Here is a 25,608-nt window from a genome sequence, read left to right as displayed (position 1 = left end):
TTTCAAGGTGGGGAAATAGTCCTTTTAATCAGGTATCTCAGGGTGCGTCTACACAGCAGCGTTATTTCAGAATAACGGTCATTATTCCGAAATAACAATGTAAGCGTCTACACAGCAATTCCAATATTCTGAAATAATTTTGAAATAACCGAGAACTTATTGCAACTTCTGTAAACCTCATTCCATGAGGAATAACGCCTATTCCAAAATAGCTATTTTGAAAGAGCTGTAGTGAGCATGCTGTACTGCTGCTATTTTGAAATAGCTCGTCCCCAGGGCCATTTAAACTAATTACTCCCCAGTGCCTCCTGAGGCTCTAAATTGAGGTAGGGCATCCACATTAGGGAAGCCTGCCTCACACTAATTTTGAGGCTTCCCTGTAGTGTAAAGATACTATTTTGAAATAAGCTATTTTGGAGTATTTCTTCAGAAATAGCTTATTGCAAAATCAGCATGCCATGTAGACATACTTAGTGTCAATGCCCATCTTGTACAAGAGAGACGACAGACAACCCATGCCCCGAAGACTGTAAGTAAAGCAAGAGAATGTGCTTTTAATGAGGAAAAGGGAAAATAAACAGTAACAGGGGAGATGGGTGAGGTAAGAGTGGAGGGGACTAATTGGTTAAAACTTACAAGAAGTGGAGCAAAAATATTGCAACGTGAACTCCTAGGAACTTTTACTCCAAGTAGGTCAGGACTTATTGCTGATTAGAGCCCAGCTCATGAGTTTAAGCAAGAGGCCTAGATTTTATGAAAGGGTGACTATTTCTTATAATTGTTGTTGCTGGAACTGTGCAAGTCAGATTCATATCTTTCTTTTGGGATCTTAAAAATTAAAGTACCTCTTTGTTTATTTTTTAAATACTTACAATGGACTTCTGTCTTCTTTCTGCCTTTCTCATTATTATTTTTTTTAACGAAAGAGGACTCTCCCATGCAACAACTGTAGTTTGACTGACACCAAACTTTTCAATTCATGAGACAGCCAGAAAAGTTTGCTCACATCCAGGTGTAATTTTTCTGTGTTGGTTTTTCATAAAAGAATTCCCCATCCATCAAAAAAGACCTAATGTTTCTATTCTAATAAATTGATTATTCTCTTTCTTTTTTTATTTACTGGGACACTCAATGAAAGTGTAAAAGGTCAGCTCCCATTTTCGTTTAATTCCCTAAATGGAAGTCAAATCAGTAAGCACAGCACATTAATATAAAAAATTGAATAATGCACCAAGTGAGCTGGTATTTCTAACCACAAAGAGAAAGGCAGGTGCATTCAGTCTGAATTTGCTGTTATATGAAGACAAACAAATACAATTAATCCAAAGTTTCCATGAGAGTGAAGTGTGTATCCCTCTATATAGCAGGCTGCAACAACACAGAGTACAAGGTAGTTGCACTCTGCAATGACAGGCAAAGTTCTTAGATATGCAAAGGTGTGATAAAAGGACACAGGAACCATAGTTTCATAGCTACACATCTAAACATTGGATCTGAACACTCTATGAGCTCATGCTGTCTGGATCATTGATTTATTTAGGTTCAAACCTATCTCTAATAGAAGGTTATTTAAAGTTGTCCAGGTTTCCTATAGAGTTTTCTGGAAAACTCCCTAACAGAACTAAGGTTCTTGGAGATTTTTTTAAAACTGTCTTTGCTTATCTCCTCTTACAGTGGGTGTACTTTCAAGCAGCTCCTCTGTAAGCCACAAAAATGTTAACTATCCAGTTCAGTGTAAGTGTGTCCCAGGTTAAATAAATAGTCTGCAAAGGCTTGCTACCTTTCTTTTCCCTTCTATGTTAGTCCTGAATGCACTCCTTCACATAGATCAAGGGCATTTAAATTGTTTAGTGAGGAGACCATGCACTGCAGAAAGTATTGCTTTCATAGTGCTGTGTTTCTATAGTAACCATCTTATTAAAGCACTGCCGCCATCTGCTTTAAATATTCACTTCACAAGACCATCAGGACTAGCTTTAAAACAATATCACATGTTCATTAAATATTAAAACTAGAAACAAAGAGCTAGCAGAGAGAGCTTTCCTGTTCTTTGAATCTGGTCTTTAAAAAGCTGTTTGTTGCCTTTAAAAGTTAAATAATTTTCATCTTTGTTCCAATAGCTTAGAAAGAATGGTTTAGATGACCATTCTAGGTCCTATCTCCAAAACTTAAGCATAGTTTTTAGATACTCACTCAATGAATGAAGAATACAGTTTAATGGGTGGCCCATTTGCACATATTTCTTTATAATAATCAGTTTTATCTACCATGTTCTGAATATTGAAGTGGAGAATGTTTTAGGGACTGGACACTTCTCATGTACATTGTGGAGTGCCATACAGAAGCTGACAATTATCAATTTAATTCTAATCTGCTACAGTGCACATGCTTAAGTAAAAGGTATACAGTCCCATGGTAATATACCTGTCAAGTGAGCAATATTGTTTTCTTTCTGATTGCATCTAGAGATCATCTAATGTCCTGAAGCATGAAAACTGAAAACCCCTATAATTGTTATTGTAGTTAGTGTAACAGCCGGGATGGTTCTTATTTTGTGTGAATGTCCACTACTTTCACTACTTTAAAAAGACACCTACTTACTAAATTACTTGTTTTAGTAATATCCCATGTCTGCAAGTTTCTCATGTGATTGCACTAGCTTGTATTCATTTCCTTATATCCAGTTGAAATGGATTGCCTTTTAATTTCACCAAGAGCCGTCTCTTTTTTCATACCACACAATACGAATGAGTAAATGCAAATGCTTGACTGGCCATATAAACCTCTATCCTACTATATTTACTCTTGTTCTTCCACATCGTTCCTTCCCTCCCCCAGTTGCATTCATGGTCCTTTACCTGATCTTTTCTTTTCTGCTCTCTCCTTTGTGAAATGATGTGACCCAAACTTGTATATTGTATGCAAAATGATGAGGTATGTGGCCATCTAGGACTTTCCTGTAGTTGCTCAAAACTCCATGGCATCAAGGGGAATAAAATTCAGATCCTCCTGCTCCTGCAGCACAGGTCTCTACTGCTTGAGCTAAAGAATTCTTTTCATAGCGTATGTCTATCTGCACAGTCAAGCAGTTCTAATTCCATCCAGTAGAGGTCAATGATACATCTAGGAAGGTCAGTGCATTAGGATGGCGATAATTGCAGTATTGTACGCTAACTGTTGCTTAATTCAGTGTCATGTCTTTGGGGCTTTTGTTTCTTTTAATTTTTTGATCATTGATAAAAATTGAGCAAGATGCCTCATTTAGTTGTTTGAAACAATATCTAGATGTTTTCCCTTGATAGGTTATTTTTATTATATATTGAGTGCCAACAGTGTGCTCAGCTTCACACAGTTTGTAAGTACATGGTTCTTTCCCCTAAGGAGTTCACAGTGTAGTTTTATTCTCACAAAAACAGATTACAACAAATTCAGAACACAGTGTTTCATATATTTTAAAGTTTCATCCAATATACACTTCCTTGTGCTTCTAAACATTGACTTAGTCTGTTCTCGTGCAGTCTGATGTTCTCTTAAGTGCTTTCAGAGTTTCTTGAGCTCCTAACCTAAATATTGTGTATCATCAGCAGATCTTGCCACTTCACTCAGTAATCACACCATCTTCCTTATTATTGTTATTAGCACTGATACATCGAGGAATTCTTACTCTTTGCACTTTTCTTTAGGGACTTGTCCAAGTTTGGTTCTAATTAAATTTGTGGTTTCCTAGGCCACAGACCTGTTTTCTCATGGTCAAGTCTTCATGCAAACACATAGGCAATGTTCAATTTGAGTTGGTTTGAATGCTTTTTCTGTCAGTTTTTATGGGATTTGTAGGATTGGGGCATCCTTTCCTTCAATAATGGTCAAACTACTACAAGAAAAACCCATCAAAATTTAATGTTGCCCAGAACACTAGGCCTGATCTACAGCTGCCTGAAATCTATATGAATCTTTTCCTATACACTTAAATTGGTTCTCTGTTAGGCTCATTACATATTTTTTTTTCTGTTCTGTCCACTGAAAATAGATTTTACATGTGGTAGGCAGTTGAGGAAACAATGAATAAAGGAGACCAAAGAACAACATGGAGAAATAGATGCTCTCCACCAGATCTAAGAAGGCACTTTTTTCCTTGTTAATCATTAAGCTCCACTGGTTTTAGTGGACGTACCTCATACGTCATCCACAAGGCCATAACTGCTATCCCTCAACGACAGAATTCAGTGTAAAGTTCATAAGATAAATGTCTCTTTCTCTCTCACTTCACAACTCTGTGTTTCTGGTTGGTTTAGTTTGATCTAGGGTGCCCCTTCTACTGGCATGCTCCAATAATCAACTGTTCCTAGGTGTAATACTATGTCAAGAAATATTTCTCCAACCTATGTGACTTATCAACCAGCAGGTTTTCTACATGTAACAGAAATTAGAGCAAGGTTCTAAGTCTTCTATCAGATACTTGGGTGCAACTCACTCAGTTCAGTAAGAACTGTGCCCATGTATCTGAGGACATAATTGGACTTTAGGTGTGGCTTTCATTAAACTTGTTAGACAGGATTTCCTTTACCTTTATATCTAGATGACAAACCCATGACAGAGTCTGCATTTTGAGATATTCATCTAAACTGACACAGTATCAGAACGTACTATTTACCACACAAAACTAATCTCACACTACTCTCCCTCTCTCACCCTTCTGTGCAAAGAAGTTAATTTTCATAAACTAACAGCTATTTGATTAAACTTGCTGTGTGGAGCAACTTAAAATATTCTTTTACAGTGATAATTACTATTAGAAAAATGTCACTATGTAAGTTTTTAGAGTAATTAGAATCTATTTTTAAAAAATACTAAGTTAAATATTCACTACAGATATGTTAATTATAGTTGGCATGTTTACCTCACCTCCACCTATGAAGTTCTTCTGAATTAAGCATGAACTTCCACCCATACAAAACACTATGAGTGTCATTAACACTAATAATGAGGAAAAGGCAACTTTTTGTTTCATATAAACAAGCCTTGAGTCTTTTGGTTTCTGAACATTTTCAAAATGCTTTCAGCTTTTCTGGAAAAACATTTCCATATTACTCTTGATGAGAATTCTAGTGCAGGATGTGCCCAGTAAAAACTTGCTGTTACGTTGAGGAGAGGCCTTTCATCATATTTGCCTATAACTGCAGAGATTCGCAATAAAGTCTGAGTGCTATGCGATTAGTTCTACATTCATGATACATGCAGCTTGACCAGGAGGAATTCTTTAAATGGGCAGACAGGAGTTATTCATTTTCAAGAGTGCTGTGTTTTAAAAGAGCTATTAAGGTCTAGATCTAGTAAATGTAGTGTAAAGAACACTTACACACCCATCAGTAACAAGATATCAATAATTAGGGCCCTACCAAATTCACAGCTGTGAAAAAATGCTTCAGACTGTGAAATCTGATCTTCCCCTGTGAAACCTGGTTTACCTGTTAAATCTGGCTAGTGTAGGGGAGGGGGCAGAGCTGGGGGCTCTTACCATACGCCTGTCTCCATATGTTAATCCCAGCTGGGCTGGGTAGAGAAGGGACTTGCTCTGCCTCTGCAGAGGTCTCTGGGGCTTGATCAGACTACCTGATTGCACATAGCTCCGCAGATGTTAGTGGGGGGCCCAGCTCTGAAGGCAGTGCCACTACCATCACCAGTGCATAACAAAGGGAGGCAATACATTAGCCTTACAACTTCTCTTTCCCCTCTCTACCCCTCCCTCACCCCCAAGGTCTCCCCTTTGGGTTAGGACTACCACAGTTACAGCAACATGAAATTTCAGGTTTAAGTATCTGAAGCCATGACATTTATGATTTTTAAAACTGACCAAAGAGAATTGAATTTGAATTGGTACGGCCCTATCAATAACCAATGCAAATGCCTTTGCTCTCACATGTTGAATACAATTTAAAATGAGGAGGCTGAGTGCATCCAGTGTTAAGTCAGGGCCTAGGACCCAGAGCATTTCTCCTCCCACTCTAATGCTCTGATAGCTATTTGGTAGCCCATATGAAATGAATTAGTGGTTGAGTTCAGAACTGGCACACATCACATAAAACATTATCATCACTGATACAGATGTTGGGAGACTCAGCAGAGGTGCCAACATTGAACAGGCATGGAAATGAGGGTTTGAAAATGAATGGGAAAATGAGATGGAAAATGAACTGCCCTCATACTTACAAATCGTTCCACCAGAAGTGATTTGGAAGTATATTGGCAGGGTGGTATGAGAGAGATTGTACTGAATCAATCTTGAGGAATTCATTCACTAGGGCTTTCAGTCAGGAATGTTTTGTAAGTACTTAATGCCCTTTTAAAGATAATAATGAGTTAATATATATATATACACACACACACAGTTTAGGACTTAAAGTAAATGGATTTAGTTATAACTTTTTTCTAGATCCTCAATTTATACTTTTAGAATGATTTATGGTTAATCAAACTCTTATGATATTCATGCAGTTTATATTATTCTAGATGATAGTAATACCAAACCACTTTGGACTATGTAAATTCAAATGGAGAAGGAGAATTCTGATTAAATACCATAATGACATTAGCCTGAGCATGTAATGTAATAACTGCACAAAAAGGTGTGAGACAGTTGAATCCGATTCTACATTTGATATATTTTTATGACTAAATAGAAGAGGAAAGTGGCAAACTTTACTTTTTTGGGGAAAGAAAGTTCTTCATCAAATAATTGGTTGTTATAAAATTATTTGATTCCAAAACTGAAAACAGGAAGTGGTTTATTAAAGAGCAAGGATAGTTTTCAATTAATTTAGCAGCATTTTCAGGAAAGGCCTGTTTGTCTCTGGCAACCAGTCACATTTATGTTTCTCTTTTCAAGATACAAAATAACCTCTCCCAAATGTTACATGTTTTTTTTGCTAGCTCCTCCACTCTATCAGTGAAAATCTATGTCAAAAGTTAATGTACTGATGTTTTCTAGTGAACTGCTAATTTCTAGAAAGACTATTGTCTTAATGGAAATTAAAGGTTTTTTTTAAAAGTTAACTTTGACATATTTAATGTACCCAAATATCAGTGAACTTTCTTGGAATATGGAGCATGTGGTAAATTAAATATGAGTCAAGTTTAGTTCCTGGGGCAATGTGACTGTACAGTCTCCTTTTCCAAAGATTTCTTGGTGAACTTACAATTGAGTCTTTAAGCAGTGTCCTATTCTGCAGATCTTGGTATGTTATTCAGAAAAAGGAGACTTTTCACCTTTCTACAATTGAATATTAAAGCGGGATGTTTTCTACAGAACATGCACAAAATACCTAAGGAAATGTTTTAATAAGGAATAAAAAGAAACTGGGAGACTGTGGCAGAAGCTTTATATTGCTTTGTGTCTCTTTAAAAATAATTTCTTAGTTCAGTTAAGAAACAAAATTACAAGGCTTAAGAACACAATCATTTTTATCCCTGCATTGCTAAAACACTTAGTCACTCGGTACTAGGTACTGCTATTTTAAATTGACTGTGGAAAATTCTCTTCTCATGACAGGGACATTTCCAAACGACACAGAAGTAAAATTATCTGCTTGAATGCCCAACGTGTTCTCCAGTTTGTGTTTTGTACAAGAGTCTCAATATTCTCTACAACACTCACAATGCAGGTCACCGTAGCTTGCGAGATACGGCACTGGCTGGCTGTTTCATAACAGACCTTACGAATTCTGGGATCATGTTTGTAAACACTGTAACATGTGCGCGCGGCCACGTGGCGAGTCATCAGAATGACCTGGAACTCCTACTTGAGAGGTAAACCCTGGCGCCAGTACTAGTGTAACTAAGCCAACTAACTCTCTTTAATTCTCTCTTCAGTGTACCCCCGTTGCAGCTGTGTGATACAAAGCAGGAGGTTAGTTGAAGGGGAAAAAGGAATGTTTTGCATGCATATAGCATATGTGAATGTATATTACATTTGATTATATCATGGCAGGCCCCTCCTCAGATGTAAACAAATGAGCAGTGCTGGGTATTACATTATACCTTTAAAACCTAAGAAATGCTTATATCAGCTACCAGAAAGACAACAAAACTTTGAATATGTGGGTCCCTGGAATACAATCCTTTGGGGGAAAAACAAAACAAAAAAAACACCGCCCCTCTCCCTTGTACATTACTCCAAATCCTTCAACATTCAAGGTTTTGAAAGGACACACAGTCAGTTTCCAACTCCACTTCGGACACAGATAACAGATACCAAGACTGTAGCATATTGCTGGCTCCCTGCTGTTGAAATTATGACCACAATTTAGGCGTTTGAGGAAGTAGCCTCTAAATTATTTCTGTTTATCAGCAGAAGTTGCAAGAAGCTATAGATATGGCCAGTACAAATAAAAGTCACAAGTCTTTCATTTCCTCTTAATACGAGATAAGCAATTACAGCCACCCGAATAAATTTACTTGGGCCCTTACCATGTGCTCTAGCCGTTCCAGTGAATACAGCAGGAAAAGGGGGGGGGCGGGTAGGGAGAGAAATAAGCAGTGTCCCTCCCCATCTATAGTGACTCTGTTTCAAGTGCAGCTGTGAATCTCATTTGCTGTTGACCTTTGCTATGAGAACTGAGAATAGGACAAAGAGTTAAACTGTTACCAATCCCTGCTGAGTTTGCACTTCTCAAGCCATTTAAGCTTCTGTGGAGGGGAGGGGAAGGAAGAAAGATAAATAAATCATGCCCCAAACCAAAATAAGGGGGGGAAGTACCAAAAAGCATTTTTTTTGTTTGTTTTCCTGAGTTGTTGTATCTTGTTATCTTAATGCAAGGTACAGTAGATAAATGAGTCCTTGAACTATGAACTCCTAAGGAGGACTGCAAAAAGTCAATACAATTTTTAGCCGAGTGACTGGGAATAAGAGTGCTTTGTTTTTCTGCCTAGGCTACAGGAGGCAATTTAATCCAGTGACACACAGCTATTTAAACCTCTTGTGTGCTATATTCCAATGGCCTGCTAAAATAAACTGAGAGGATGGCACTTCTCCGGAGCAATAAAGAGACCGTGGCGTCAAATGTTAGCATCAAATATTAGCGGCTCCAAACTGTTTGCATTTTGCTGAGGCTCATCACTCGAACCTGAATAGCAAATGCTCCCCAGTTTGCTAACTAAATGGAAGTGAGAAAAACTATCCATTGGCTTGAGAATGGCTTTGAAATCTTGCCAAATGTAAATGTTACTGGAATTCCAAGTAGCCTTTTTGGCAAACATCAAAGAAATTTTACTCGCTATCGTAGGTAAGTCCAACTAGCATCATCCAGTCCCAGTTCTTTATCAAGCCGTAAAGCTTCTATTTTTGGTTCACCATAGATGACCTCATTCTAAGCCCTAGTGCTGAATATCGCTTAATCGTAACAAAAGAGAGATTAAACCGGAATTTGTTGATGAAATACCATGTCCAGTCAGCCCTGTAATTGGCAATGGTGGCTATCAGTAATTGGAAACCTGGACTGGAAATATGGATTTTGGGAATCTCCGCTAACACAGCTGACGCTTGAAATATTGCACCCTCCTGACAGCCCCTGGGAATTCTGGGACCATGCTTGTAAACAGTGAAGCCATGTGCGCACAACCCACGTGGTGGCTTGAGTCTCGCTGGATCTGAAAACTCTTCCTGAGAAGAAATGGAGTGGAAACAAGGGAGAGAAAAGTCTAAGTATATTTCTCTCATTCTCTCTTTCTAAAAGTATTGACAGCAGAGCTGGATCCTTAAATACGGCAAGGAAACCCTTTATATGCTCATGATCATTGCCATGGGCAGCATTTGTAGCAATAGCTGTATGAAACTTATTCTCTATATGAAAATTGTTTAAACGAATACATTTTTACTTGGCTTTGGAACACATTTCAAGATTAATTATAATACACCATAATTCCGCGTATGGTCTCTTGGAAAATGTACTGCAAAATCATGTTTACAGATTAGATTAGCCAAGATTACAGAGAGCAGGGATATTTCCAAATAAAAACTAAAGAAAGAGCCAAGTATCAATGTGAAAGATCAGTGGAATGAAGAAGAGAGAAATTTACCCTGGGTGATTCAGATTTCAGAAATAACAGATGACATTTAAAGGCCATTAGAGCTTTTAGGATTACATTACAGACCCCTCCTCTCACTCCTAACCAGATCTGTGTATGCTACCTCTTGCAACAGGGAACATTTTTGACAACAAATGGAGCTTGCTTTTTTGATGAGCTTAACTGCTAAGTATCACATTTGTGAGAGGGCTCATGAGCTCCACTTGGACTTAAAATTGATAAGCCAAGTCATAATGGCATTCACATGATACCTTTGAGCAAATTCATGGGAACAGTTTGCAGACTGTGGAAGATGTTGTCATCTTGATGGGAGGATTTAGGGCATTAAAGGTTAATGAGAACTATCGGAGTACCTTGCTCATTGAGCTGACACTATACATCTCTCTCCCTACACTGCAATTAGCTGACACAACATGCTATTTTTAACTCAAAATAGCTCATTGTGAGAGCTTTCTTTTTGTTAGAGGTGTGCAGAAGCACTGGCACTGGCAGTGAAATTACAATAGTTTCCTTTCCTATCCCACCCCCAGTCTATTATCCCCATATCACCCAAAGGGGTTATTGTAGTTCTTTTGCCATCCAAGTAATAGTCACTGGCAGCTCCTTCTCTAAATGAAAAACAGTATGTACAACCTGCTGCGTCATTTTGTTTCAGAGTGGTGCCAGTGTAAAACCACAAAACACGTTCACCAAAGCTCATTCATGGACAGAAAGAGCTAATAAAAATTTGCCTTGGAAATAAGTGAAAAGCCATTTGTTTCTGCTTCTAGTTTCCATTTCCTAAAATTGCTACATCTGTTATCTCTACAAGAACAGACAGTTATCTGTTACAGTCTGCCTGGGCAGGAAAGATTAAGGCACTGGGACTCAATTCAGTTCTACCTCTGCTACCAGCTTCCTGTGTGTACCTGGGTAAGCCATTTAATATTTGATCCAAAGACTACTGACGTGAATGGAAAGACACCCATTGGCTTCCATGGGCTTTAAATCAGCTCCTTAACATATCTGTACCTTGGTTCCCAACTGCTGCGTATAAATTGTAGCCCTTCCGCTCATCTTTTGTCTGTCTTGTCTATTCACAATACCAGCATTTTAAGGCAGAAGGTTTCTTTTGTTATGTTTGGTTGGGATTTCTAGGCCTCCTGTATTACAAACCTCAAGTAATTTTACTTCATGTTTTGAAACATTTCCAGGAAGAGATTGTCTGAGTTTTCTTCTGTTGCAATGCTTCTGTTGGGTTCTGAGAGCAAACCACTGCAACTCTTACAGTTTTTCACTGCCACCTCTTACTTTTAGACAATCTACCTTGTTGTATTAACAGGGACAGCCTTATTTTATGATTGCAAGGCTCTGGTCACAAGGAGATTCTAATCCTTGCTTCTTATAGACTAACTGAAGTGTAGGAGCATAAGCTTTCGTGGGCAAAGACAAAGTGGGTCTTTGCCCACGAAAGCTTATGCTCCTACACTTCAGTTAGTCTATAAGGTGCCACAGGACTCCTCCCCGCTTTTGCAGATTCAGACTAACACGGCTACCCCTCTGATACTTAATCCTTGCTTGGAGCCCAAGGTGCTATACAAATGATAAATAGTCATTCACTATCCAGTCTACTAATATTTAACAGCAAGTGGACTGCCTCTACCAGATTAGATCAGCGATCTATCTAGTCCACTATTTTGTGTCTGACTGTTTAGTATTCTGTACCAAAAACAATTGCTGTAGGTAGTTATAGACCAACCTTTCCACAGGGAAGGTTTCTTTCCAATCCCCATTGGCTGCAGGGTTTATTTTTAAAGAGAAACCATTAACTTTAAATTGAGTCAATTTAAAAAAAGTATTACAAATAATTTCAGTTGCTACTCTTGCCCCTGAGTCCTTCTGCCCATTTTTAATGGTTCAATAGATATATTTCCCCCTTTTTAGCCAAAAAACAAAGTAACATTTTTTCTCCCACCCTGCCCTCACTGCTCAAGACTAAATAATGCCTCAGTTCTCTAAGCTGCTCTGTGTGCACAGGCCCTTTTGTCCCCATGGAGCCCCTCTGAAGTCAATGGGGTTCTTTCTGTGCAAGCCACATGGTTTGCTAGCACAGAGTAATTTGCAGGATCAGCTCCTGACTATACAGAGGAGACAGCAGAACTGCCATAGCGTGCTGTCAAATGCAAAAATGCACTTTCCCCCTAATCTCTTTCGGTTACAGTTCTCAGGTGTGATTCATAAGCAACTGTCAGCACACAAGATTCAGAAAGAAGTGTAATTAAGCTGAAAGGTCCCTTTCCAATATATGGACATTGTTAGGTGCTGCTGCTGCTTTGTTCCTCTTCTTTCGTCTCCTCCCCCTCTCCAAAAGCCCCGTTAGTATAACAAAGATGATATGCAAATAAAAAGGGCACAACTTTTAACTTTTTTGGGGGGTTTATGGTGGTCTACAAAGGGTTTTATTTTGTTCACTCTCATTGATATTCCTAAAGAGGAGAAAATGCAAGTCAGATTTTTCCTGATTTTGGTGGATAACCTCCTGGGTATCTCAGAGCAAATGCAGTGTGTGCTTGCACACATTAACTTATGGCAGAGCAGAGTGCTGAACATTTAACAAAGACTTCCTTTCCCCAAAATGTCTAAGTCATACAAGTTAAATAGGTGTTAAAAACGGTCTAATTTATAAATCCTTTCCCTCTCAATTGCTCAATTTTCATTCTCTTGAGTTTTGTTGATGTGTCATTTCTGGACAGACAAGAGCTGAATTTCTGCTGACTCTTTTAAAAAAGCAAGGAAAACAAAACACAAACTTGGCTAATTGAAGGAATATACAGGTTGAACCTTTCTAGGCCAGCCCTTGGTGGTCCAGTAAGATTTTAGTTAGCTGGATGTCCACTTATCAGCGCGTGGTCAAGTTTCCAATGGTTCCATAAAGTTACAGCCACTAGTCCTGGCTCTGTGTTCTGGGCTGCTGTTTAGCTCTAATTTACCCCTAAATGTCTTTTAAGAGCCCAGTAACCAGTGGAAGTGGTGGTAGTGCTGGTAGACTAATTCTCTTGCTTGACACCAATCCAGGTCCCAAGGGTGCCAGACTAGAGAGGATCAACCTGTACTAAAAAGGACCAAGAAAAAGGCAAAGTACAATTTATTTTTATCTTTTGCAGGTTCCCTTTTAAGAGTGGAAGTGTAGGCTTTAAATTCTGCATGTATTTTAAATTTACAGGCTGTCACAATCCTTCAACCTTTTTTCAGGGTGTGGGGAGTAACTTCTGGTTTTAGTGCAGCAAGAGAACATTTTCTTCACAGTAGTATTGCCACGCAAAGGGAAGTAAGGCAGTTTTTGCACAAGAAGAAATATGCAGCCATTCTTTTCTTTTTGCTTACATAACAGCTGAAAGTGCTTTGTGTGCTTTGGCAAGTATAAAAATTGTATAACTTCAAAGTATGAGACTTCAAACAAAAATGAAAGGGTACTGAAAGAACACACAGATTAAACAAAAGATTAAAAAAAAATTAGCAGAAGCAAGAAAGTGGGGTATGATCCAGGAACCATTGTTACCTCTAGAGCTAACTAGAGAAAGAACACCAGTAATAATGGAACTGGATTAGGCCTTAAAGTCCAGGGCAATGCCATTTAATACCAAGATTAGGCCCAATATTACTACTGAGTACTCTCTTGCTTCCCTCTGCACTGGTGGCCCAAGACAAGGAATACAAAGGCAATAACAGAAGAGCCGATTTCTAACATCTGCCCTCCTCCATAATCTTTACTTCTGCCTTCTTTACTTTTCTACTCAGCTGCTGTAGAGCTAATCTTGGCTAAAGAAAGACTCCAAAAAGAAAACAAGTCAGGCCCCTCTTTGCTCATTGTGAAGAGTCTGGATGAACTAGAACCAGAAGTTGGATGCTTTACAGACAACTGAGCCAAGGAAATGAAGTGATAGATCAAAAAGAACCAATCAGTATGTAATGGTAAAACACAACCACTGTAATTAAATTAATGCAAGATGGAAGCAACCTGAAACAAATGATGACATGCCACTAAATAGCAGAAATGCACATAACACTGCACATGGATTATGATACATAGTCTGTTTTATGACGGCATTACTCAGTCCCATCTGGATGAAATCAAAGTGTGCAGAAGGATCCTGCTGCTTGTAGGTTCAAGCATCAATTGCTTTCCTGTCTGCAAGAAAAGAACCATGTATCCTGGATTCATTTCCCAAAGCATGATATGCATTGCCACTCCCCACTCCCTGAGTACTTGCCTGTGGAAAGTGGTTGTTAGGCTTTAGAATTTTATCAGACACTAAAGACTAAAATTTTGCTTGAAGCAAAACTAATGTTTTCATGATGAATAATACTTTAGGAACCTCAGCCAAAAATGGTTAACAATATGCATTGTGTAGCTCAAAAGCCTCTCTCTACTCTTCCATAACCTGTTTGGCAACTTATAGTGAAGTATAGAATTGAAGGACTGTAAGGGATGTTGGGAGGCCATCTAATTAAGTCCCCTGTACTCCTGGCAGGACTAAACATTTTCTAGACCATTCCTGACAGGTGTTTGTCTATATTGGTATATAAGCGTACAAACTATATTGTCAATTTGGGTACTTCCAAGAGATTTATTTTCATCTGCTCTGCTGGTAACCGTCCTGGCAAACCAACAAAATAATTACCACCTCCTGTTAAATAGATTGAAAGCATTGTTCTGTTGATTGAGCAAACAGGGAGATGTCTACAGAACCTCTTATGCTTTACTGAGAACTGAAACTTGCTTACAGTGGTATTCGCTTTCGCAACAGAAACGCTTCTGTGTATGTCAACATGTCTCATTAAGTAATAACTCCTTCCAAAAATTTGATTTTATTTAAAGTTTGTATCACTGAGGATTTAATTTCTGTTCTGTGAAGATGGGATAGTTACACTATTCAGAAGCAATGAGTCATTCCAAATTAAGGAAGAAACTATAACAAACTATAACAAACTATATACTGTGGGGGAAGAGGAAGAAAGGGAAAAAAAAGTAGCTTCAAATCTAACACCTTTACAACATTTCTTTAACTCCCACTGAATCTAAATATCAGTAAAACTCAAGCAAGTGTGCTTGCATAGCCAGAATGCAATCAGGACAAGGGGAAGAGGGAAGCATTATTTGGCAGTCTCCACTGTAACAAAAACAAAAACTTATTGCACCCTTCGCCCCCCACAGATTCCAGAATTCACAATCATCTGAAGAAGTGGGCTGTGCCCACGAAATCTCATGATACCATCTACATGTTTTGTTAGTCTTTCAAGTGCTACCAGACTATTTACTATTTCCCTGTGAGGCACAAGGACGCTCCTGGTCAGCAGTCACTGACCGTGCCTGGGCAGTTTCTAGGCATTCTGGGATAGTGTTTGTAAACACTAGAAGCATGTGCACACAACCGCATGGAGAGTCATCAACCTGACCTTTGTGTACTCACCTGATAAGCTGGGGCATCAGTGTTATGACAATGAAGCAAAAACAGTGTCCGATATTATTCTACTTATCGTATCGCATGCCAAAAATGTGTAAGACTGATGGAACTTTGAGTGATGCAGCATTATAAACAGACAAATTATTTTAATCTCAAGAAATGTTTCATGTGCACAGTAAAGAATACATAGACCATGTTGAGGTAATTATCCACTCTTACATGCCCATGAAAAATTCATGTTTAAACTTGAAGATTCCTCTAGGATGTTTCTCTGGTGAAGCACAAGTTTTCAAGGGCTCATGCTGGCTTTAGAAACTGATGCAAGATTGGCAGTGGTATTGTACAAGAAAAACACTTCTCCTTACAATTAGATTACATCAACCTTGTTATTCAAAAAGCTGTAAGATGGCTGACCTGCATGTGTTGAAAAATGTCTTATTGAGCTTCTTAAAATCCACTTGCTGTTATCTAATGCACTCACTGCACCACTCCTTTTTTACTCTTCCCATACACAGTAGGCTTTTTGTAAACTTTGCCTCCCTAGCTCTCACTTTTAACTAGGCATCTCTGAGGCGCTCTCACCCAACACCCAAGTGCTGTTCTCATGGTCCTAATGTGCAAAGTATGCTTTGGAGAGTAAAAATCCAGAAAGATTTTTCAGTAAGTGGAAGTGTAAGACATTGCAGTGGAGCACTGGGAAAGCATTAACTTGTCTCATCATAGAAGTTTTACTCAACTCTTTGCTCTTCAGCAAGGTTTATGAAGCAAATACACCTATACATTACACTGCTGTGGTAGCAGTATATGGTGATACCTTCCTAAAGCACAAACTAATACACTTCTGAAAGCTTTGAAATACTGTTTAAAGTGCTTAATTTTCTGCTAAACCTGAGCATATGACAGGCCTGTTTCATTGCATAGGACAATGGCACTGAAATGATTTTGTTTATATATCAGATCAACCTGTAGGCCCAGTCCTACAAATCATTACTTGTATCTGGACTTTACTGAGACTTCTTCCATGTGTAAAGACTATCACATTAGGGAAGGCAGGGAGGATTGGGCCTTGCCTTGGTGGCCATTCCAACCACTGCCACAACATAGCATCTGAATCTTTAGCTTAGAATCCACCTCATCTCCCCCAGAAAACTTTTCAAAAAGGCCCTGAAGTCTGCTTGGATTGATAAGTGTTTGGAAGATGCATGGAAAGAAGTATGTGCCAGACTTTGAAAGTCACAAACCTAGATGTTGCTTAAGAACACCCAGTTTTAAAGAAAGGGTGGGGAAACTAAGGCCCTAGCATGATTCCAGGGTCCCCCCTCCAGCATTGGGGAGCCTATGCTGGTGCTCCAGGCCCCTTGCTTCTCACTTGTGTGAGGCCCCTGACTGAATTTTTTGACGGTCAAGTGGCCCCCCGACCCAAAAGAGGTTCACCACTCCTGCTTTAAAGCACCAGAAGTAAGTATATTTTAAGGGTTTAAAGTCAAAAAGTCTTATTTATAAGTGATTGATTAAGCTTTCTTCTTCTTCTTCTAAGTCAATGCAGTTTTTAAAAAATGTTGGCCAAATTAAGCACCTCATCCACCTTGAAAAACTGAGTTCAGTTCATTTGGAAGGCCTTGAAACAAATCAAAACTGTAAGAAACTTTTATTTCCTCTACTCACCTTCATTTGCTTACCCTCACACCACAAAACATATGTCCAGTCTTTTGAAACTGAACAACCTTTTATTTCAAGTCTGTGGATCATTGATTACCTTTGGGATTAGCCCAGTTGATATTTCAAGTCCACAGCTCTGTTACCTGACCTCAGATGTCCATATGCATTGAGCATTTCCCTGAGACTATGGTAATTGACTTAACTCAGTCATCTTTCTCATGTCCAAACTCTTCCCCCATCCCATTTATTTATTGTACTTTCTAGTTCCGCTTCTTTGTGTCTGCAGTATACTAGGAAAATTAAATATGCACTTACTCATCTGAAAAACATTCTAAATCAAGTCCTGATAGTTTGTTTAGTTCTCACCAAACTCATTCACTATATAAAAAGACATTTCTTCCAGGAGCAAGTTAAATGGATAGGTGGTGTTTGCTGTAATATACCATACAGGATCAGAATAATGCTGAAAATGATTGGTGCACATCATTTCTATTTGGCTTCCTGCCATGATGCAGTCTTATGCTTTATCTCTTTTTCAGACCATAGTCTTTTATTTCACCACCCCTTTTGAATCATAGTACATCTCACTCCATTTCAGAATCGGTGGATAAAGCACATAGCCATTCTAAATGATGTCACAACGCTCACTGCTGGCAAAGCGCCTTAACAACAAATCGGAGAGTTGGACTATGTAAATACTATATATTATTTGGCAAAAATCACTTGTGGTTGTGTTCTCCAAAACAGTTTCCAAGATAACCACCAACTTGCCAGTAAACTTGGCAATTTTAATCAATCACTTTACGGTTCCAATTGTAAAGCTGGCTTGCAGGAAGTTTCGCTGCTGCTGGCTTTGCTGCTGCTACTACCACACTTGGAGCTACTGTGTGGCAGTCAAATGATTGCGGAAGAGGGTTAGTTTGATAAGCCAGAATTTGAGCTCATTCAAAGTTTCAGCTTGAAAAATAGATGCTTTAATAAAAAATCACTTCACATTTAGCTGAACAATGTATTTAAAGTGACTATGTAGGTACTCTAAATGGCTGTAGAGTGATCATCTAATAAACAAAAGTAATTTAGAATAAATCAAACCTGAAACATTCCCCATAGCTCCCAGAAAGGGCCCTTTAGATGTTAGTAATATTTATATATGATCATCAAGGGAAGTAAGTCCAAGAAGTTCAAGAAGAAGCTGCAGAACACCATGTGACAACTGCACAGATTAAGTGAAAATGGCCTCTTCTAATTGTGGCAGCTGAAAATTCCTGTTCTGGGGGTAAGAGAATAATTCTGAAAGTGTCTTAAGTTGTCACAGTGAAACCAGATACTTATGGCCACCGATTTCTGTTGCCTAACATAGTACCAATGACAACGAGAAACCTTGGAAATCTGTCCGTCATAACAATGCCTCGTCAGACTCACGTTCCTTGTTCTTTAAACTATGTTGACATGCCAAAGTCTAGGACCATGCGCACTATATCAAAACAATACCAGCTCCGCTGGCTGTTGGCCAGCAACCAATACCTTGCCAGAGTCCTAGTGCAAAAGTCTTACTATTAACAACAATGTGGTAGATTTATGAATCTAAGTAACTAAAATGCCTCCCTTCCCTCCCACCCCTATATTTATTAATAATTAGTTCAGTGTGTGAAAGGTTCTGATATGGGCAGTACACACAACTAATATCCGAGGTCCTTGGAATCACTGAGATAATTATGAGGAACTCTTCTCCAAACAAAATTGTTTTCCACTGAAAGATTTTCACATGCAATGAAGAATGAAAAATAGAGAACTAATTCAACAAACGGACCACTACATTTCCCCCGGCTTAGTTGCTGGATTTAATTTATTTGTGTGGGCTTTTCTGACAGGGTTTTTTTCTTTTTTTTTTGGCTTTACGTAGTATTTCCTATGCACAGAAGGAAGAGAATCCATGTATTACCCATTGGAGAACTATTTGGCTCCTAATTGTTATCTTTTACTTCTTCTACAGGGAAATAACAGAGCTAACAGTAGCAAAAATGATGAGATACATAAACAGTACCTATAGGTAATGTACGCATGTAATCAGAATATAATGGGCCACATAATATAATGGAAAAAGCTTTATTCACTTGAGGGAGTAGGAATAAATCCAACTGCCTCAATTCAGATTTATCAAGACTCTATGGATATTAATGTTTACTTTTTGTAATCCTTTTCAAAATTAGATACTTTAGTAACATAGAAGTGAAGAGAAACAATCCACAATGGTAGAAAGTTTTCAAAGAGAGTAACAAGCACATTAAAATATAACAGGTCTGAGAAATGAAGAGCTGAAAGGAAGTATTTCTTTTTGATATTTGATGTTTGTACATGCAACATGATTTACAAATAGCAGTGTACACACAACCAAATGGATTGTCTCTTTTGTTCATTCCTTGGGCGGAATGTGTTGTTTAAGTGCTGTGAAAGATGAGGCCATACTCATTTAAAAATCAAACTATAATTGCAAGTAGCCATAAGGATTGGCCAATGACTGTGACAAGTTTCAAGGAAGTAGCCGTGTTAGTGTGTTTCGGCAGAAATGAGGAGTCATGTGGCACCTTAAAGACTAACACATGTATTAGGTGATAAACTTTCGTGCCCATGAAAACTTGTGCCCTAATTAGTTTGTTAGTCTTTAAGGAGCCATAGGACTCCTCCTTGTTTTATGTCAATGACTGTGCTTATCTTCTGGAGACTAGAGTATAGTGTCCTTTTAATCTGCAAAAGCAGCTCACGTGATGGACACTCACTGTTTAAAACAAATTTGCCTAACTCCTCAAAGATAAGCAGAAGAATGATTTACAAGTGAAATGTTCAACAAACAGTTTTGGGGCTGTAATTTAAAGGGGCTATGTATACTTTGTCCTGTGGGTTTCTTCACCTTTTGATCATCCACATCACTTTCTAATTGAAACGTATTCATGACTCTTGACCATTAACACCCCGCTGTTGAATTTCTTTTACAAACATGCCCTATTTTGCAATTCACAGCCTCCAATGCAAGTGTCATCATAGAATATACATGCAAATACACAAATGAATATACATGTTCTCCCTTCCACTGCAGTATGTCAACCTGCCATTAAAATGCAAATATAATGACCTCATTAGCTAGTAAACAACACCCACTCACCTGCTTTTATTTAGGAAAATGACTCTTCATCCCTGAAATTCCTAAATTTCTGGTTTTAAAATAAATTACACAACCACACTGCTATTCACTGTTCCTTTTCTCAGTTGCTTATCATGTAGTGCTATCACAGTGTTCATCTGCATACTCTCCATCATGGAAAAAAAAATCTCATGATGAGACCTTTGGCTGAAACATGTCAGTGGAAGCCTATTACACTCATCACTTTTCTCCCCCACTTCACCCTTTGAAAAAAGGAAAACTGCTAAGCAGAACAAGGGCTAGCTGAATTTCCAAGAATCAAAGAGCAAGCAAAAAGCCTCCTTTTCACCAAGAGTATGAAAACGACTGCTGGTTGCTGGAGGAATGGTTTGATGCTAATGAAAACACAACATCAAGATACAGTGATGTCAGGTCTGAAAAATCATGTTCTGGATTTTTTTCCCTATCAGACCATAGGTACCTTGCTTAAAGGCATTTTTTTAACTAATGTGCATTATAAAGCATTTTTCTTAGTCACATTGTGTAAATGGCCCAGATCATGGGATTTAACAAGGCTGACAAAGTGTGTTGCAGATGGCAAAGAAAAAAGGCCTTGCTACAAATCTCTTCTCCATTTCTCTGTTTTTCCCTTTGGATTGGGTTTTATTTCTTTCAGTGCCCCTGACCTTGTAGTCCTCATACTCCACAATTCTCTTCTCCCCCCACACCTTCTCCCCCTTTGACTGCGCCTGCCTTTGTGTCTGCCTGTCACTCACCCTCAAACCAAATGAAAGCTGATTCATGAGAAGCACAAAGCCAGAAAACAGACTTTCCACATACACATTCTCTTACAGATATTCTCCCAAACTAGCCAGAATGCCCAGACTGAAGGCATTGGATCTGTCTTTATCAGAAAGAGTTTTCTTTTTGTCCGAAGAAACTATTCCTCTCTCTTCTCTCCCCCCCACCCCCATTTTCCCGCATAACACCAGCCACTCCTTTTACATTAAATAAAACAACAATAAATGGAAGTTAGAGGCAGAAAATCCCATCCACTCTCACACTCAATCAGAAAAATCCTCCTGAAGTGGAAAAAGAAAACAGGAATCCACTATAGCTTTGAAACACCTCCTGGGGCTCTTTAAAGAACACAATAAAATTCAGTGACAGACAAGGTGCAGGAAAAGAAGGAAACCCACTGAAAGGGGGGGGGGAGAGAAGTGGGACAATAACACCAACAGCAACAACTGATAATAAGGATAATCATGAAGTCTTTTTTAAAATTATGAACACTTCCCTGCATTAAAACAAAAAACCCGGCCAGCCCGAGGTTCTCAGAGGAGCCGAAAATCAAAGTTTGGGAACAGAACAGCAGCGTAACTCAGCAGAGGAAAGCTACCAGCCCTGTAGTTTTTAAACATTTTTTAAAAACTATATTTGTCAGCCATGTTGGAGAAGCTTCAGAAAAAATTTCATTCCCCTCTTTCTACTTGTAGATCAGGCTATGGATCCCGGCGCCCCAGCCCCCAGCAGCACACTAGTAAAGCCCCACTGTAGGAAAGGGAGAGTTTTCATGGCATTAAGATAACCGCTCTGACCTCTTTATGTCCCTCAGCCTTGCAGCAATCCAGCAAATGCAGCCTGCTCCCCTTGCTAACAAATCCTAAAGGGCAGCCATCTTGCTTCCTTCTGCTCCTTTACGAAAGCAACCTGAGCCTCCACATCAATATTCATAAGGCCCCTTTGACGTCTGTACTCATCACTTGGTGAAGCCCCAGTGTCGCTGTTCTCCGGCTCCTGGCAGCAGGCGTGACTCGCATGTGAACTGGCTCGACCGCACCGTGGGTGCTGCTGCAGCACTACACCTCCTGGCTTGCTCGGGTGCTATAAATCCCTACTGAGGCTTCCCACACAAAGCCTGGCAATATTTTGGGGGCTGTACAATGGATGAGCAGTTAGAGGACAGGGCTGCCCTAAAGCTATGGAGTGGAGTCCAAAAAGAGAAGGGCCTGGATGATTAGCCTTGTGCCTGTGTGTATGGGTGGTTTTTGTTGTGGATTCTCCCGATCATTGACATAGTCCCTTTCCAACCCATGTAGCCAGAGGAACTGACGCCTCTGCCCCGTGCTACTGATTGTACCTCTCTCTACACGCCTTATTTGGAACCCCTGTCACCTTCATCTGACTTGAGAACTGTCGGTCTCGGCTCACAGATGAGGGCAAGGCTTCAGGGACAGTGTCACCAGGGATGGCTGACCATCTCTTTTTATTCCCCTCAGTTGGACCAGCTGCGAGAGGGGGGCAGGCAACACCACCCGAGGCAGATGCCCATCGGGGCCGGGGGAGCCGCAGGCGCCAGAGAATGCAGGAGGAACTGATGTGAGACCACATCTCCATACCCCGGGCCGTGCATGAGACACCGATCCAGAAGGTCTGGGAGAACACGTAGTGGCGCAGAGAGACCTGGACAGAGTTGCTGCAGCAGGGACGCAACTTGTGTGTGACCATGCCGGCTCTTCTCGCCCACCCCGAGTGAGCTCCCGTTCCTGCTGCTGCTCATGTCCCCGTCCCAGGTCGTGGTTCTGCCCCTCCTCCCATGCCTGACCCTACTCTAGTCCCGCCTCTTGCTTCTCTTCCTAGCCTCCCCGCCCCACACCTCCTATGGTCACCGAGGTCCCAGCACACGAGGCGGAGGAACCACCAGAGCCAGGTGCCACTCTGAGCCCCAGCCCTGAGCCTCTCCTCCCCACTCCAAGGTTCTCATCCCCCCTCCTCCTCTTCTCCCCTCCTCTAACCTCTTCCAGGTTCTTTCCTCAGACCCTCCCCAGTTACTTCTACCGCAAATAAATAACCAAAGAGTTCTTTTTTAAAAAACAAACAAACAGCTTTTTAAAATCGTCTCGGTGTGGGGGTGGAGGGTGGGCAGAGAGGGGCAAGGCACAGGCCTCTACTGGGGAGGGTCAGGGGAGAGTGTCACTGGGGGTATGTCTACACTACCCCGCTAGTTCGAACTAGCGGGGTAATGTAGGCATACCGCACTTGCAAATGAAGCCCGGGATTTGAATTTCCCGGGCTTCATTTGCATAAGCGGGGAGCCGCCATTTTTAAATCCCCGCTGCTTCGAACCCCGTGCAGCGCGGCTACACGGGGCTCGAACTAGGTAGTTCGGACTAGGGTGCCTATTCCGAACTACCGGTACACCTCATTTCACGAGGAGTAACGGTAGTTCAGAATAGGAACCTAGTCCGAACTACCTAGTTCGAGCCCCGTGTAGCCGCGCTGCACGGGGTTCGAAGCAGCGGGGATTTAAAAATGGCGGCTCCCCGCTTATGCAAATGAAGCCCGGGAAATTCAAATCCAGGGCTTCATTTGCAAGTGCGGTATGCCTACATTACCCTCCTAGTTCGAACTAGGAGGGTAGTGTAGACATACCCTGGGATCCTTGTGAGAAACTCTCCCTCAGGGACCTCCTGGATGCTCACCCCCACCTGATGGGCCTACCAGCTGGCAGCTGTTCACGGCTTATCAAAGGCCCTTCCTTCCTGGCCGGCCTTGGACCCCCACCCAGGGAGGAACGCCTCCCCCTTCCTCTCACAGAGGTTGTGGAGCACACAACGTCCGGACACCACTTGCGGCATGTTCTGCTCTCCTACATCCAGGTGGATCCGGAAGCATCTGAACCGTGCTTTGAGATGCACGAAGGTGCACTCTGCCTTCATGTGGGCCCAGCCCAGCCAGGCATTAAAATGGTCCTTGCTGGGGTCAAGATGTCCAGTGTAAGGCTTCATAAGCCATGGCAAGAGAGGGTAAGCTGTGTTCCCCACAATGTACAATGGCATGTCCATGTCCCGAACCTGATGGTGCACTTGGGGAAGAAAGTGCTGGCCCCCAGCTTCTGGAATAGGCTGTGTGACGGGGCGCTCCCACCCCACACTCGGCGTGCCCGGGGCGACGGTGGGTGGACGCGCCGGGGGGTGGAGAGCCGGTGCGCCGCCGGGACAGCGGGCCGCGCTGCCGGACTGGAGCTCGGTGTGGCAAGCGACGGGGAGCAAGGGACGCCTCTGAGTGAGGCCCAGGGAGGAGGCACTACGGAGACGCCGGCGGGTGACGTCACGGATGAACGGGGGTTGCTGGGTGAGAGGGAGGAAATGACATGGGAGGCAAGGGCCGGCGGGGGATTTAAAACCGGGCCCAGCACCGCGGAAGGGGGGAGGGAGAAACGGAGAGCCGAGGAGCTGGAGGAAGGAGAGGTGAGGCCGGGAGAGGCGGACAGGACCAGCCCTTAGGAAGGGCGGAGTAGGAAGCGGCCCAGGGCGGGGTCGTGTAGCCCGTGAGCAGGTGTGTTTTGGGGTACTTCCCCCATCCGCTAGGGAGGGACCGTGAGTCCCTGCCTTCAGGGCCGTGGGCCAGGGTTCGGAGAGGGGGCGGGCCCGAACCCCCCTACTCCGCCGGCCGGAAAAGACAGCCTCGGGCGTCCTCTGATATAATCAAGGGACTGGGGAACCGGGCGGGCTTTCGCTGCGGGTTGTGCCTAGGGCTACGGGACTGACCCGGATTCCCAATAAATACGGGCGACCGTAGCCCTTTTTGTGGTGTGCTAGGCAAGACTCTTTTACAGGCTGGAATTGTGAAACACGGCGGTGTTGTGTGCCTTCCCCGACCACATAACATAGAAGTCTGTAAACTGCCCGCGGTGGTCAACCAGGGCCTGTAGGACCATGGAGAAGTAGTCCTTGGGGTTAATGTAGAGATTTCCGGTGGTCGGGAGCCCAGATGGGGATGTGGGTGCCATCCATCGCCCCCCCCAATTGTTGGGGAAGCCCATGGCGGCAAAGCCGGTGACGATGGGGTCCACGTCACTGAGGTAGATGATCCTGCGCAGCAGGACAGTGTTGATGGCCCTCACCACCTGCAGAAGGAGACAAACAAAACAGAGAATCACTGGGGTGGCAGAGCCCTTGGGAGATCACCGAGTCCCCCCCTTCACCCTCCTCAACCACACCAGGAGCCACCCCCTATGTAGCCCATCCCCCCGGCAGGGCTGTGTGAGGGTGGGTCTGGAGAACCGCCCGGGTAAGGGGGCTTTCCTCCCAGATCCACCCCCACTCTGTCTTTCCCTGGGGTTCCCCTTTACAGAACTTCACCATCCCACAGGACTGGAGCCCAAGAATGCCATACCTGCATGACGAGGGCCTCAATGGTCGAGTTCCCCATGCCAAACTGGTTCCTGATGGATGGTAACTGCTCAGCATGGCGAGCTTCCAAATAGTGATGGCAACCCGCTTC

At 41.6% G+C, this 25,608-nt stretch overlaps 1 protein-coding gene across 1 annotated transcript in view; it reads right to left on the bottom strand.

Annotated features, from left to right (window-relative positions):
- TET2 (tet methylcytosine dioxygenase 2) overlaps positions 1–22,293 on the bottom strand; it is an 87,299-nt gene extending 65,006 nt beyond the window's left edge. Inside the window, exon 1 of the mRNA XM_006119316.4 lies at positions 21,921–22,293. The gene's annotated coding sequence lies outside the window, so the exon portion shown is untranslated. The remainder of the gene's footprint in view (positions 1–21,920) is intronic.
- Between the last annotated feature and the right edge of the window lie 3,315 nt (positions 22,294–25,608).

Source organism: Pelodiscus sinensis, chromosome 5 (genome assembly GCF_049634645.1).
Source record: "Pelodiscus sinensis isolate JC-2024 chromosome 5, ASM4963464v1, whole genome shotgun sequence".
NCBI lineage: Eukaryota > Metazoa > Chordata > Testudines > Trionychidae > Pelodiscus > Pelodiscus sinensis.
The sequence above is the reverse complement of the archived record's forward strand: the minus strand, read 5'-3'. Positions and strand labels throughout refer to the sequence as shown.